Source organism: Clarias gariepinus, chromosome 12 (genome assembly GCF_024256425.1).
Source record: "Clarias gariepinus isolate MV-2021 ecotype Netherlands chromosome 12, CGAR_prim_01v2, whole genome shotgun sequence".
In the NCBI taxonomy this organism is placed as follows: Eukaryota; Metazoa; Chordata; class Actinopteri; order Siluriformes; family Clariidae; genus Clarias; species Clarias gariepinus.
In genome coordinates this window covers 12,492,606-12,506,244 of record NC_071111.1, presented here as the reverse complement: position 1 = coordinate 12,506,244, position 13,639 = coordinate 12,492,606, and positions in this window count along the sequence as shown.

Sequence of the window (13,639 nt, the reverse complement as noted above, 5' to 3'; positions counted from 1 at the left end):
TAGACTCCGTCCTACATTTGTTCTAAGCCCTGCGCAGTAGAAATAAGACATTTTCCTACCACACACAAAATACTGTATGTGCACAAAACAAATCCTAAAAAAAGGCAAAATATTTTTGCTCTTCAATACCTTTTTTAGTAATTCCTCAGAGCTGTAGTGCAGAGGTCAGTTTATTGTTAGATAGCTCATGTAGTTTGTCTGTATGCAACTTTCCTACAGTGTTTTGTCTATTATACGCTTTATCTAAAGCTATAAAAAGAAAAACATTTGTGTGTTTGAAAGATTTTTTAATTCTTTTATAATATTTTGAGCATTCACAACTAAAATCCTTCCTGCTTATAGCCTTAAACAATTCCTTCAATTTTATTTACATGTTGATTAGTAAATGAAGTAATAGCTCTATAGACATGTCTCATTTACTGTAGACTCTGCTATGTAGTGTGTATGGCCTGAGGAAAAAGCTGCACCAGGTTGATGAAGCACCACAGCACTATGCGTCTGCTCTCCACCTCCCAGAAGCCGTGACAGATTAGCTGCACTTACATAAAGGCATGTAGATCATCTGCAATCTGGAGCCGTGGCCCGCACCAGCACGCCAGATAAGACTGAGAGATTGAGTCGGCCTCCAGATTGATTCCACCCTCCGTGGAGAAAGCACTTTCTGTCTATTCTCTTTCTCTGCCCCTGCTTCTCGGCTTCTCTTCCTGTCAGTCGTCGTCTTCGAGGCCTTCTATCATTCTATCACAGGACTTGCATGGCTTGTGGTTATGTGTTTTTATAAGCTAATGATTCTCTCCGGACACATCCACAGAAGAAGAAAAGTATAATAACTGGTTTTTCACCCGAGTGTATTGGCCACAATGTTGATATCATCTTTTTAAAGACTACAACGCCACTGCACGATCCAGGATACCGTACAAAAGAAAGAAGGCATATACAAGGTTGAAATGTTTCCAATTCCAAATCGGAAAAAAAAAACTGACTAAGAGATTTTCTTCCACAGAAAGGCACAAGATTAATACTTTTACTGATGTGTTCATTTGTCATATAAGTCTAATTTGATTATGGGGTCACATAGTGAATGAAATGTAAATTAATTAAGCTTCCAGGAAACAGATGCCATGGGGAATAGCTGAATTACAGTTGAATTATTCATTAGAATATGGAGCTCTGATGCTTGGGGCACAATTTTGCATTTGATATAAATCATTACATTTGACACATAATCTAGCAAAATCTTAAAAATGTTGTGCTCCGCTATTTTATATATCATTTAGAATATTATTACAAGATGGTCAAGTATTACCTAAAATGATTATACCTAATCAAGTCAGAAACTCAGCCCTAGCTACTTTTTAATCTGGTTTTCCAAGTGGAAATAATGTAGCAGGTACATGCCTCTGTACTATATTATTACAAACTACGTGGTAGCATCATGCTCTTTTTAACAGAGTGTCTGGATCTGTCAACTGACCTGCGTGGCTCTCACTCACTCTCTGACACATCCCTTTGCTCAGACTGATTGCTTTCCTGTTGTTTTATTCATCAATGTTTTTTAGCCAGAGAACGGACGTGAAAAATGGTGCGGTCCGGGAGGTGTTTCCACACCAAAAAGCTGTTTGTAATGAGACACTAGTCACATGTCAACTACACTCATTACACACCAGGACAAAGATTTGTCATCCGGAGGCTCGGAAGACGATATGGGAAGGCATGCGAGATGTCAACTTTCCATCGGTTCTAGCCAGTCCACTAGCTAATTTTTCTTGGACAGACACACTGTGGTCCTTGATATGAATGATGAAGGGCACACATCATATATTTAACACATGTTTGAAAATAGGTCCAATAACACTGAGAGGCTTAAAAAAGGAAAGGCGATATTTCAGACCGAGGACATGGTATAAAATATGTAGGACTAGTCTAACTTGTATATTCTTGAGAGGATGTCATTCTTTTCCCGCTGACAGGCCAAATCATTAAAATACCACAAGATGTTGATAAATAGTATAAAATGACAAATGTGTGAAACAAAGTGAACAAAAAAAATGTCATGAGTGCACTTCAAAATGGTGTCAGACTACGTGCTAGAATCTATGCATAATTGGTAACATGATGTGACACAGCCAGTGTGACGTCTTTGACAATACGTCCTGACAGTAAGAGTTGGGATTTGATGCATGGTGACACATGCCAGTTTGCAGACTAAATATGGGAGCGTGATTTAAGCTAATTCGAAGAGACGTGTTAAGGCGTAAAGTCCCAAAATGCTGTATATCATCTATCCTACTACATAAAAAACCTATTTAATATTATATAATAATATTATACATCCTATTATACATCCTATAAAGCAATTTTTTATTTGGTGTTTGAAATCTGTACTGTGACATTTTGGCTCAATTGCAGGACTTTGGAGCTGAATTAAGGTGATTTTTATTTGTTTTTATTTTTGCCAGAGAAAAAGAAAGTCTTGGTAAGAAAACTGCAAAGCAGACACACGTTAAAAAAAAAAAGAAAAAGAAAAAAAGAAAATGTGCAAATATTGACTGAGGCATTGTGCACAAAAGCCAACAAGAGCAGCCTTAAGGTTTTACGTCTGACTGTTTTCTCCCCGGCAGCAGTCGGATGACACTGGAGGTTTGACCTTAGCCCTCAGTCAGGGTGAATTTCACCTCACCAGAAAGGTCACACAGAGTCATGCTTTGTCTAACGAACACAAAGCCCAGGTGAAAAGCAAAGGCGATAATTGGCTCTTCAGCTGTAATGATATTAATGATGCAATTAAAACAAGAGCTTGCTTCTCTAGGAGATGGAGAAACAGGTAGTGATGGCTGCTACCCAGGGACTTCACTAGTGTCAGTCTAGTGCTTCTGATGCTGCCATGATGTGCACAAAAGCAAAGGGCCGGAGCAAGCGCGTGCGATGGCTCGCCGCCGAGCGTCTCCCGCCGTGCACACTTGTCTTTGAGTTCTGACCTTGACGCCTAGTTCCCCAGTGACAGAGAAGAGATGGAATACATGTATTCGAGATCAAACCGTCTGCTCGGGAATTCACCTGGCTCTGAAGTCTCTCCCTCCGACGGGCTGCGCCGCAGCTGTCCTCGTCAAGCACACTGCTGCAAATTAAGGATAAATGTTAATTAGCTTCGATTTCTCTCAAATCTAAGGCAGATAAATTATTTGTCATTGAAAGATTGGTGGAGTATTTATTGTCCATTAGATCCTGGCATGCATGCATTGAAGAGATTTTTAGCTCCTTTTGTTCACCAAGAAACAAGCAAACATGGCCTTATCAGAAAAAAAATACAATTCTTTCGAAATTCTTTTGTATTTCATCAGACATGACCAGAAAACAGGAAAAGATCTGCTGCACATATCATATACTGCTGCACATACGGCTCCTTCTGTATTTGCTTGTTTGGACAGTCAGTGTAATCTAGCTAAAGGTCCTTAGCACATTTTCTTCAAACATCTTCACCGCACCAGTAGAATGGACATCTCTGATATTGCTGATCTGCACCACTTGCATTTGCAAGGTTGCACTTTACACACCAATTGAGTTTCCAAAGCACAAAATGCCACAATCACAGAGCAATCGATACAGAAATATCCCACTATGCTCACAATAAATGAAATGCTACCGCTTGAGGATGGGTGGGGTAGGGGCTGGCGGTGGAGGCGGTGTCCGAGCCACACTCCCAGATTACGACATTTGATGGATGCCCCAAAAACACAGCAGTGATCCTTATTGATCCTCCTTTTTCAATCAGGGCGAACATAATTATCGGTTTGGCTTCCGTCTCCTATGGGGTGATGAGAGTAATCCTGAAAATTCTTTAAAAAAGAAAAAATCCAAGGTTAAATACCACAACTCAAACCAACAAACTATGGTGAACTTACTGAATAGATTATAAGACTTTACGTTCATATAAGAGCAATGAAAATGGCCAGACTTTATAGATTGCTAGAAAGAGAACATTGGCATCTGGAGATCCTCACAGACCTCAGTCTTTCTGTCAGCAAATACTCTTCCCTTTGCATATGGACACCTGATTAAACATTCTTGTGATTTTGTGTGTACACAATATTCAAGATTTAACCCCCCTTTGGTGGTATAATTCGACTCTCATGGGAAGGCTTTTCACGCGTTTTTGGAGTGTTGCTGTGGGGTTTCGTCCTCATTCAGGCACCGATGTTGAGCACGGAGGCCGGAGTCAGGTTTCACATTCTTCCCTAAAGTGATTGGGGGGGGTTGAATTACAAACAAGTCTCACGTGCAGACAATCAAGTTGTTCAAGTCTAAACTTGGCGAACCATGTCACTTTCTTCACACGGGCCATGTCAGGCTAGAGCATGTTTGGGCTTCTTAGTTTTTGTCAAGGCAATCCTTTCAAGTTGTGAAAATACTATAGTGAAGGCTGACATAAGGGAGTAATGGTCATGGAGTGATGTCCATAAACATTGGGTAATATACAGTAGTGTATTCAAGGTGGGGATAGTACATGGATTAACATGGAATGAACCTCTAGTAGCTCTAGTCTCTTCTAGAGATTCACCAAGAACAAATTGTCCTGTTATGTAAATTGCCTCTAGGTGTTAATGTGAGGATATGGTGTAGAGTTTCTTTATGTGTCAAAAATTTTTTTTTTTGCACAATACTGTATCTGTTATATAAAACATTATTCTTAAGCCAGTGATTTTTGTTTGATTCCTAGTATAATTTGAGAGAAAATTTTTGATTCATTATGTGCAATGTTTATTTTCCCAATAGTATTTGGCAATTCTTTTGAAAGATGCCAATACATTTGAAGTTTTGTGCATGTTAAAATATTTCTAAAACAACGTTGTGACAATTAGAAGCAGGCGTTTGTAGTGAGCATTGGTTGGAGGAGCCTTTTAATTGTAATGCAATCAAAGTGTGAGGGATCTGCCAGTTAGTGGGAGATATAATAATTGTTTGGAATAGGGATTCTCAGCGGACTCCTCTGAGCGTGTTGGCAGGCGTTTGAAGTTTGAAGTTTGCCCTGACATTGGAAAAACTCAAGGGCAGGGGGGGATGGGGAAGAAACAGAGCCTCTCAAATGAGACAAGAATAGAAAAATAGTGAAAGTGAAAAAGAAAAACACAAAAAAAAAACAGAGATGGAGGCAAGTCAACTTCAGAAGTCATAAGTGCCATTTTACTTTGAAGTCAAAGGAAGATATGAGTGGTTTGGTGCACTGAGCATGCTCTTTGTGTGTGTGTGTGTGTGTGTGTGTGTGTTTGTTTGTACAAGCTCAGGACTGGGCTGCTTCGAAACTCACAGCTCTCATTAACTATTAGAGCCCACTGTTGTCCTGAGAGACTCCAGCAAGGCTCAAAAAGCCTGCGAAGCTCAAGGACCCTGGGTATGACCTTGAGCATCTCTTAAAAAAATCAACTTAAAAAAACCCTCAGTGCTCGTCACCTTGAGAATCGTTCTACAAGAAACAGAAGCGAGGAGGCGAGGGACACCTCTCCCTGGCTACACACAGGTGCATTGCCCTTCATCCTATATGAAGAAAAGACCACATATGAATTCGGTGTAGCTTTAACTACACTGAAAGCGATATCAAATGGCGTAATGCCTGCGAGCCTGCCCTCCAGCGAGCGGCATGCGCATGTGAGGATGATTGCCTTGTTGTGTCCGCTAACTGCTAGAACATGCTGAGCCTAAGCTGCAGGGATGCTGATTAAGGCTGGATTGCCCTTAAGCTTCAAGTGGCCGATTCTTAGCTCCATTCACTTTAAATTGGTTATATGTAGCAAAGACTCACCGTCTGACAAGAAAGACATACTTCTTTTATGTAACATGAGGCACAATTAGTCCAAGTTTGAGAGCTTGAGTGCAAAATAACGGAAGCCGCTGCTGACTTGAAAATGACAAAAAAAGTAAAAATATGTAGGATTATTTGTGACAGGAGATGAAACATCAAAATAGTCACTATTTGAAATTCCAGTCCGGTCAATGGGCCGAAATTAATAATACACTGATTGTACATGTAAGGAAAGGAAGGACTTTGGAGAATTTACATTAGGCCTTCCTGATACCATGTCCACTAAGAGTGGGAGTCATTAATTATTTCATGCAGTGGTTTAAATTTACTCTCCTACTCAGATCGTTATAATCTGTTCATGCTGAACATCTTTTCAACATAGTACTGTTTCCCCTTACTCTTCCACACCTGTATACTGTAATAATTTATAATGCCACTATGTGGTGTCACCCAGAAGAGCCTGAGCTCCCTTTTGATTCTGGTCCCTCTCATGGTTTCCTCTTCATGTCATCTCAATGAGTTTCCTTACCACTGTCACCTCTGCCTTGCTTATTAGGGATGTGGGTCTAGACCTGGATCTCAGGTTTGTAAAGCTGCTTTGAGAAAATGTCTATTGTTAAAAAAACATTGCGCAAATAAAATTTTTAAGTAATGACTGCATGTTTAGTTCATGAGCATCTTGTATTCTACTCTTACAGACAAACACACGTAGACTAGCCTAGTTAACAGCAAAACTGTAAAGATTCCACCCAGAAACAAGGGGATAAATTACGGCAAAATCTAAAAGTCATGTGAAGTCTCCTTGTGCATCCTTGTGACAGGCAGCCAGCGTGGCGGGGAAAATGTCACACGCTGAAAAGGAGGCCAACCCACCAGACAGTCAAATGAAGAAAGGCAACCGTCGTGAAGGAAACACGAGACCTTTTCATTTTCCTCCCCAACTTGTATTAAAACTGAGTCAAACTGTAAACTATTAAACAATCAGACGTCAAGAGGGGGAATATAGGGGTATGATATGGCAAACTATTTTTTTTCTATCAATCACAGCTGGCAGAATTGTCTCTGAATCTTTTTGAAGATGGTGGTGGGAAACTTCCGGGGACCTCGCGAGCGAGTAAATAAAACATGGCCCTTTTTGTTTTTTACTTTTATTTGCCTCTGTAGTTTAACAGGGAAGATCCTACTGATCAAAAACACATTAGCATAAACTAATCAATCAATGCTTCAGTTCGCCAGCTCACTCCTTTTCATCACTCAATGGATGGAGGTCAGCGTTGTGTGTGAGTGAGCAAGGTCCCACCAAGCAGCTTGGTGCCAAAAAATTCTTGCCTTTCTTTTTCATGCTGTGCTCTGTCTGCTCAAATCATCCCACATTTTTTTTCTTTTCACTTTTTTCTAGTCCACGTTCTGCTAAATTCCTCCTTTTGAGCTTTATTTATTTTCAGAAGAAAAAAAAAAGAAAAATTCATCCATTGTGAGCTTTTTTTTTTCCTGTAAATGGATGTGAAGGCTGAATTACTGGTGACCTTTTAAAATTGAAGGTGAGTCATGTGAATAGCTGGCTCATGGATGAAGAACATGTGAGTGAGTTAAGTGTTTTTCTTTAGTCTATTCCAACCTTGATTTGAATGCCCCCTCTTTTTATTCTAAAGCACAGATTCAGATAGTCTTAATAGGCAGTCTTCATAATGTGCCATATCTATTGCCATCATTCATGGGTCTACAGCATGGAAAGTACAGTGCTGTTAGAATGTATTTGGTTTTCTGCATTTTTGTACATCTTTTATACACGTTCTTGTACACTTTGGTATGAAAAAGATTATGCTTGTGGTGATGGCTTGTTTGTTGCACGTTTAACACCGAGTGTGAAATGAAGTGACCCTCCAGTGTCCACTCTTACTTCAGAAAAAGAACTGCAGGAATATTCTTATGAATGTTTCAGTCTGAAGTAGAGCAGTGCTGCGCAGTATAAACCTGATTCTGAAGGCAGAAAATGGCATATTTCAAAAATATGATTATAAACAACTGCTGGAGTGGTCTTGAAATTGGGACATTACAAATGCTTTAAATTTCCACTGAAGCACAGGTTCAGTAGATCTTTTCAGTCTATGATTGTAATGGATAATTTCACACAAAATATGGCTAAACTACACTAGAATTCGCACTATAACTTGTCAAGTAAGCTTTAAATGGTTTGCAGTTATGATGGTTAAGATGTCAATGACGTCATAGCAAGTGAAAATATTCTTAATAAAAAGTTACAACAAACCAGATATAAGATTACTGAACCTATTTCTAGACATGCAGTACTGTGCAAACATCTTGCAAATTTTATTTAATTAATGAGAACAAATGTTTTACTGCGACAGGCTGCAAAGTGCCTAAAGAGACCATTTAAAAAACATTTTGTTCATGTAACAACCTAAGCAGCAACCTCATTTCCCCTCTCATCTGTTTCAACCACTAAAAAAGGTAAAAAATAAAAGCCCTTTAGGAAGCCTGAAGAACTATTCCCCAGGACTACATAAAAAAAAATAATAGACAATCTCTTTGGAAGCAAAATGTGTGGGCACCGTACTGTATATTACAAAATTTCTCAAAAATTTCATTCTCTTGTGGCAGATTTAAAATTTTAATTGTAAGCATTTATTTCTTAAAAGAAGCGGAATGATCTGTCAATAGAACAAGAATTTTACACTTGAAAATAGTATACTATATATCTAGAAATATGCTTTGCACTTATAGATTTGGTTTATTGCAGTCTTGTATAAAAAAAAAGAGACAGAAAGAAAGAGAGATCAATTTGTCTTGATTCCAGACACTCTACGTAGATGTATAGATGTCCTTTTTTAGCTGCTCTTGCAAGCTTACAAGTACCACTAACACTTATTTAACATGACAGACAACCTCTAAAGGTGGTTTATGTATTCTACACATATCACTAATTTAATTTATCACTAATTCGGAACGATTCAGAAAATTCATGAAGCCATGGGTTCCTGTTCCACTTTAGCCTAGTCCGAGTAGCTACCTGAACTAGCTTAGAATTAGCTACCTTAGTTAGCTTACCAACACCAATAGTTGAATTTATTTACCATGACAGACAACCTACTGTATGAAGGTCAGCTTTTCCAAATTGCTATACTTAGTTAGCTGAATAAGTAATAAAACTGTATTCTTTCTGTTTTATTTCTTCTTGTGTATTTTTTTTCTCTTTAAAGGCATTACATTACAAACACAATAGTAAGTCACAGACCTTCATTCCCCCCCTCCCCCACTATTCTCAGGCATTCGGTATACACATGCTTTGATCACGTCTAACAAAATATCTTATTCAGTACTCTGCATATATTTTCCTACTATTTGTAATAGCAAAGTCAGTTTGAATTGAGTAAACATCAAGCCAAGTTGCTATGGGGTAGTGTGTTGACAGACAATCTGCCTCCCTAAATTGATGTTGGCAAAGACTAGACAACTGTGTGGGCAGAGGTTAGCTTTATTTAGCAACATTAAATTCTGTAGAGTCCATTTTTGCTCTCTTATCTTATTTCCAAGCGCCATTTTGTTATTCTCTCTCCATGTGGCCTGTCTCTCTTTGCAAAAATGCAAATGAATGTAATGTCGAATGACAGGGAAAGTTAACTTTCTTGTTTGTGTGTGAGTGTGTGTGTGTGTGTGTGCGTGCATGGCGGTTCCCCCTTCGGGAGAATGGCGAGCTGTGTAAGCCGTGCTCTAATTCTGTCATTGTCAAAAGTTTTGACATAATAAGCGATTGTTTGCGTGCCTTTGTTCAGTGGTGATTTACAAAGAGAAGTAGCATGGCTTCTATTCCTTTAAGGCATGATTGGCACTCCTTATGCTAAATATCATAACTTTTACTGTCGCTGTGTGTTTTTGAGCACCTCTTTCATCTGCCGTGGATCCGCAGGTGTTTACCTTAGCGAAGTGGCCCGTTTCGATAGCTGAGAGAATTCTTTCAGCGATCAAAGCCTCTGCGTAGCACTCAACATTGACTCTCTTGCTTCCTGCATGATGATCAAGCACTGTGTTTTGTTAAAGGGCCGTCCCTGACTTTCCCAGCGTTTGCCCATAACGTTCATCATGTCTGCATATTTACTGCCAGACACATGTATGTGTGTACAGCAAATGAACTGCCAAGTTGACTGGCACATGCTGCTACTGAGCAGGATTCCATAATTTCACCGCGTTATCGATATGAACTGGTCATTTCTCTTTTTGGCTAAAGCTATGTATATATAGGCAAAGGAATCCAAAGTAAAATACCATACTTTTTGCCAGCTACCGTTTCCATAGTGTAGAGAATATGTGACTAAGACAGGTTTTTATTTTTTATTTTTTCTTAAGACTCACTTTCTAAAGCGGGGCTTTCATTATGAGGAGAAAAATGATGGTATTTGACTACCGTTCACACTTCACAGCTCTTGACGCAATGCTGAAAATCACATCACAGAGTTGTTCACACTGTACAAAACCTCACGATGCAGGTGCTTACACCTGTTCTAAAGTTAAATGCCAGTGATGCCACTAGTGATCTCAGTCTGAAAATGTTGCCAAGCAGGCACTGTTTAGCTGCGCAGTTTTACACACTCGAATTTCTAAAGAACACTTAGGACGCTGTCACCACTGTTCAATTAGCACCGCTTCCATCACCTGGATGTTTTTGTGATCTTTTCCTCTCAGTTTGCCTTTGGATTCAACTTGTGCAACCTAGACCATGTGACTACGGTTACCAAGCAACCAGACCACTCAGATTCTCTGTAGAATACTTTTAGTCAAAGGTACTTGGAAATTAAGCCATTGCCTTTTTACAAAAATCACCAATATGCCACAGATTTAATGGGTAGAGATTCGATTGTAAATGCTGCAGCACACTTTTAAGCTACAGTATGTCCTGCTTCAGAGAACAAAAACTCTATTTTAATTTCTAATATCAGAATAATAGCACCAAATGTTGATTTCATCAACCAGTAAACAAATTTCTCAATCCATCTTGGTCCGAACTCTTAACTCTTCGATTTATTTGTTGTTGCATATTTGTTACACTTAAATGATTGAGATGATCAAACAAATTTTAATATTACACAAAGATAACACAAATAAATAAAAAATGTGTTTTTTAAATGATGATTTTATTTATTAAGGAAAAAAGCTACAAACCTACGTGACCCAATGTGAAAAGGTGATACCCACCACCTTGCTAAATAATGAATAAACTGTGATGTTTGGAATGCTGAGTTAAATTTCACTTTCCACACCCAGGCCTGATTAACGATCACTGGCCTGTTGTAAGAATAATTAAACAGAAACTGTTTGACAAAGTAAAACATGCTAAAAGATAAAAAAAAAAAAAAAAAAAAAAAACCCAATACAGAATAGATGAGAAACAAAGTAAATGACATGTATTAGTCTGGAAAGGGTTACCATGCCATTTTTAAGGCTTTAGTAGTCCAGCAAATCATGGGGAACCTTCCTAGGTGTGTCCGGCCTACCAAAATTACTCAGAGAGCACAACTATCCCTCATCTAGGAGCTCATAAAATAACCCAGAACAACATCTAAAGAACTGCATGCCTTACTTGCCTCAGTTAAGGTCAGTGTTCATGATTCAATAATAAGAAAGAGACTGGGCAAAAATGGCATCCATGGGAGAGTTCTAAGGCGAAACCACTGCTGACCAAAAAGAACACAAAGTCTCGTCTCACATTTGCCAAAAAATATCTTATCCTCAAGACTTTTGGGCAAATATTCTTTGAACTGATCAGACAAAAGTTGAACTTTTTGGAAAGTGTGAGTCCCATTACATCTGGCATAGAACTAACATGGCATTTCATAAAAAGAACATCATAAAACAGTCAAACATGGTGGTGGTGCTAATGTGATCTGCTTTGCAGCTTTAGGAACTGGACGACTTGCTATAATTGATTAAACCATGTATTCTGTGCTGTATGCAGAAAATTCCTTGTTTGCAACCAGTATGCTGGTTTATGCTCACTAACAGCAACCGACCCTAAAAATTTGTTTCCCAGCTTCCCCTTTAATCAGAGAATAACTGGTGGATCCTTTTTAACTGGTGCATGTACAGTATAAAGTAACTATAAGGTAAGATAAAGTAATAAAATAAAAAGTTTAGTACAGGATAATACTGTAGCAATGGTTCATAATACATTAACCAATTTTCTTTCCAATGGAAATCATATTATAACATAAAACAGTAACTAAATGAAATTTGATGAAGAAGTGGGTGTTAGCCCAACCTTTAAACCAACCTTAAGCAAGTCATTAACAGTTTCCATCTAGGATTAATAAACTTCTTTGACTCTTGAAGTTCATGAGATGCTTCACATTGCTTTCACTCCTCTTTCAGCAGAAGGTCAGATAGAAAAGTTTCCCTGTTTACTTTTTAATACTTTTTCGTACTTTCCTGTTTTTCTTCCTCAGCAGCTAAAACCTATAGGGATTTTCCCCCCTTTTTATCTGAGAACTTTTCCAGTTTCCATCAACGCTCCTGACTGACAAGCATCATTACAGATAAAATTATCTCGGTAATTATCCTGCTGAAAAGAAATGTTTCTTCCTTTGTGAGGAGGAGGATGAGGAGATGGAGCTGCATCAGGGAGACGCTTGGCTAGAATAAAGCACCCTAATGAGCGCACGGCCTCCTGCAGAGCACTGTAGCTCTCGAGCAAAGTGTGCATTTTTCTTTTTTCGCGCGCGGTAAATGGAAACGAAACAGCCGTCTGCTTATGCCAGCCACTTAATGGGGGACCTTGCCAGCTGCAATTATCTTAATTTGTAGCCCCCGGGCCATGTCCAATATGAGGTCCTCCACTCAAGTCTAAGCCTCATAAGCTTGTACATACAGTAGTAATGCTGTAGAAGAAATTAAAACTTCTTTTTACCACCAAAGTTGCAGATACTTTATTCGCCTTAGCATAGCTGCTTGATGTAAGTGTATAGCTCCAACATAGAATACAAATAGAATAACCTGTTATATCTTATTATTATTATTATTATTATTATTACCTGGCTGATGGTTCCTTGGTCAACAAAAAAAATAATTCCTGAATTATACATCCCAAAGTGTAGTCTAAAACTGTCTGGATTTAGTTTTGGTTTGTTATAATGGCTCAAAACCCAAATACTACAAAATACTCCCACAAATGTGGGCCATTGATTGGAAAAAATATTAGCTAATTTGCACACAGCAAATTATTTTTCCTAACAAATTCATTCAAAATCATGCTGAAAAAATGAATACACCCCAATGAAAGTCTTAGAAGACCAGCTACATTTTAGACAACAAAATCCTAATTAACAAGAATTCAACTACAGGTGAGTCTAATTATTCAGTAAACAGTTGTCTAGCAGACAGTTGATTATAAAAGGAAGTCACTTAACAAAGAATACCCCTTCCCATATCATGCTGTTAACATGGAAGAGAAATGTCACGAGATTTAAGAAGGACAATCATTTCTTTACACAAGAAAGGTGAAGGCTACTGTACAGGAAGATCAGCGAAGCTTTACTTATCAGTCAGAATATTGTAGCAAAAGTCATACAAAAATTTTACAAAGATGGAAATGCAACCATCTTACAGAGACGTCCAGGTCGACCACGGCAGTTAACACAGCGACAGGAGTATCTTCTGATGAGGAGGCATCGCCATGCAAGTTCACTGCAGTTGGCTAAAGAAGAATTTGCCAGGGCCAAAAAAAAAAAAAGAAGACTATTGGTATGGCGTCGCAAAGGTAAGGAGTACAAAGAAAAATGCATGGTGCCTACAGTGAAACATGGTGGTGGCAGTGTTCTTCTGTGGGGCTGC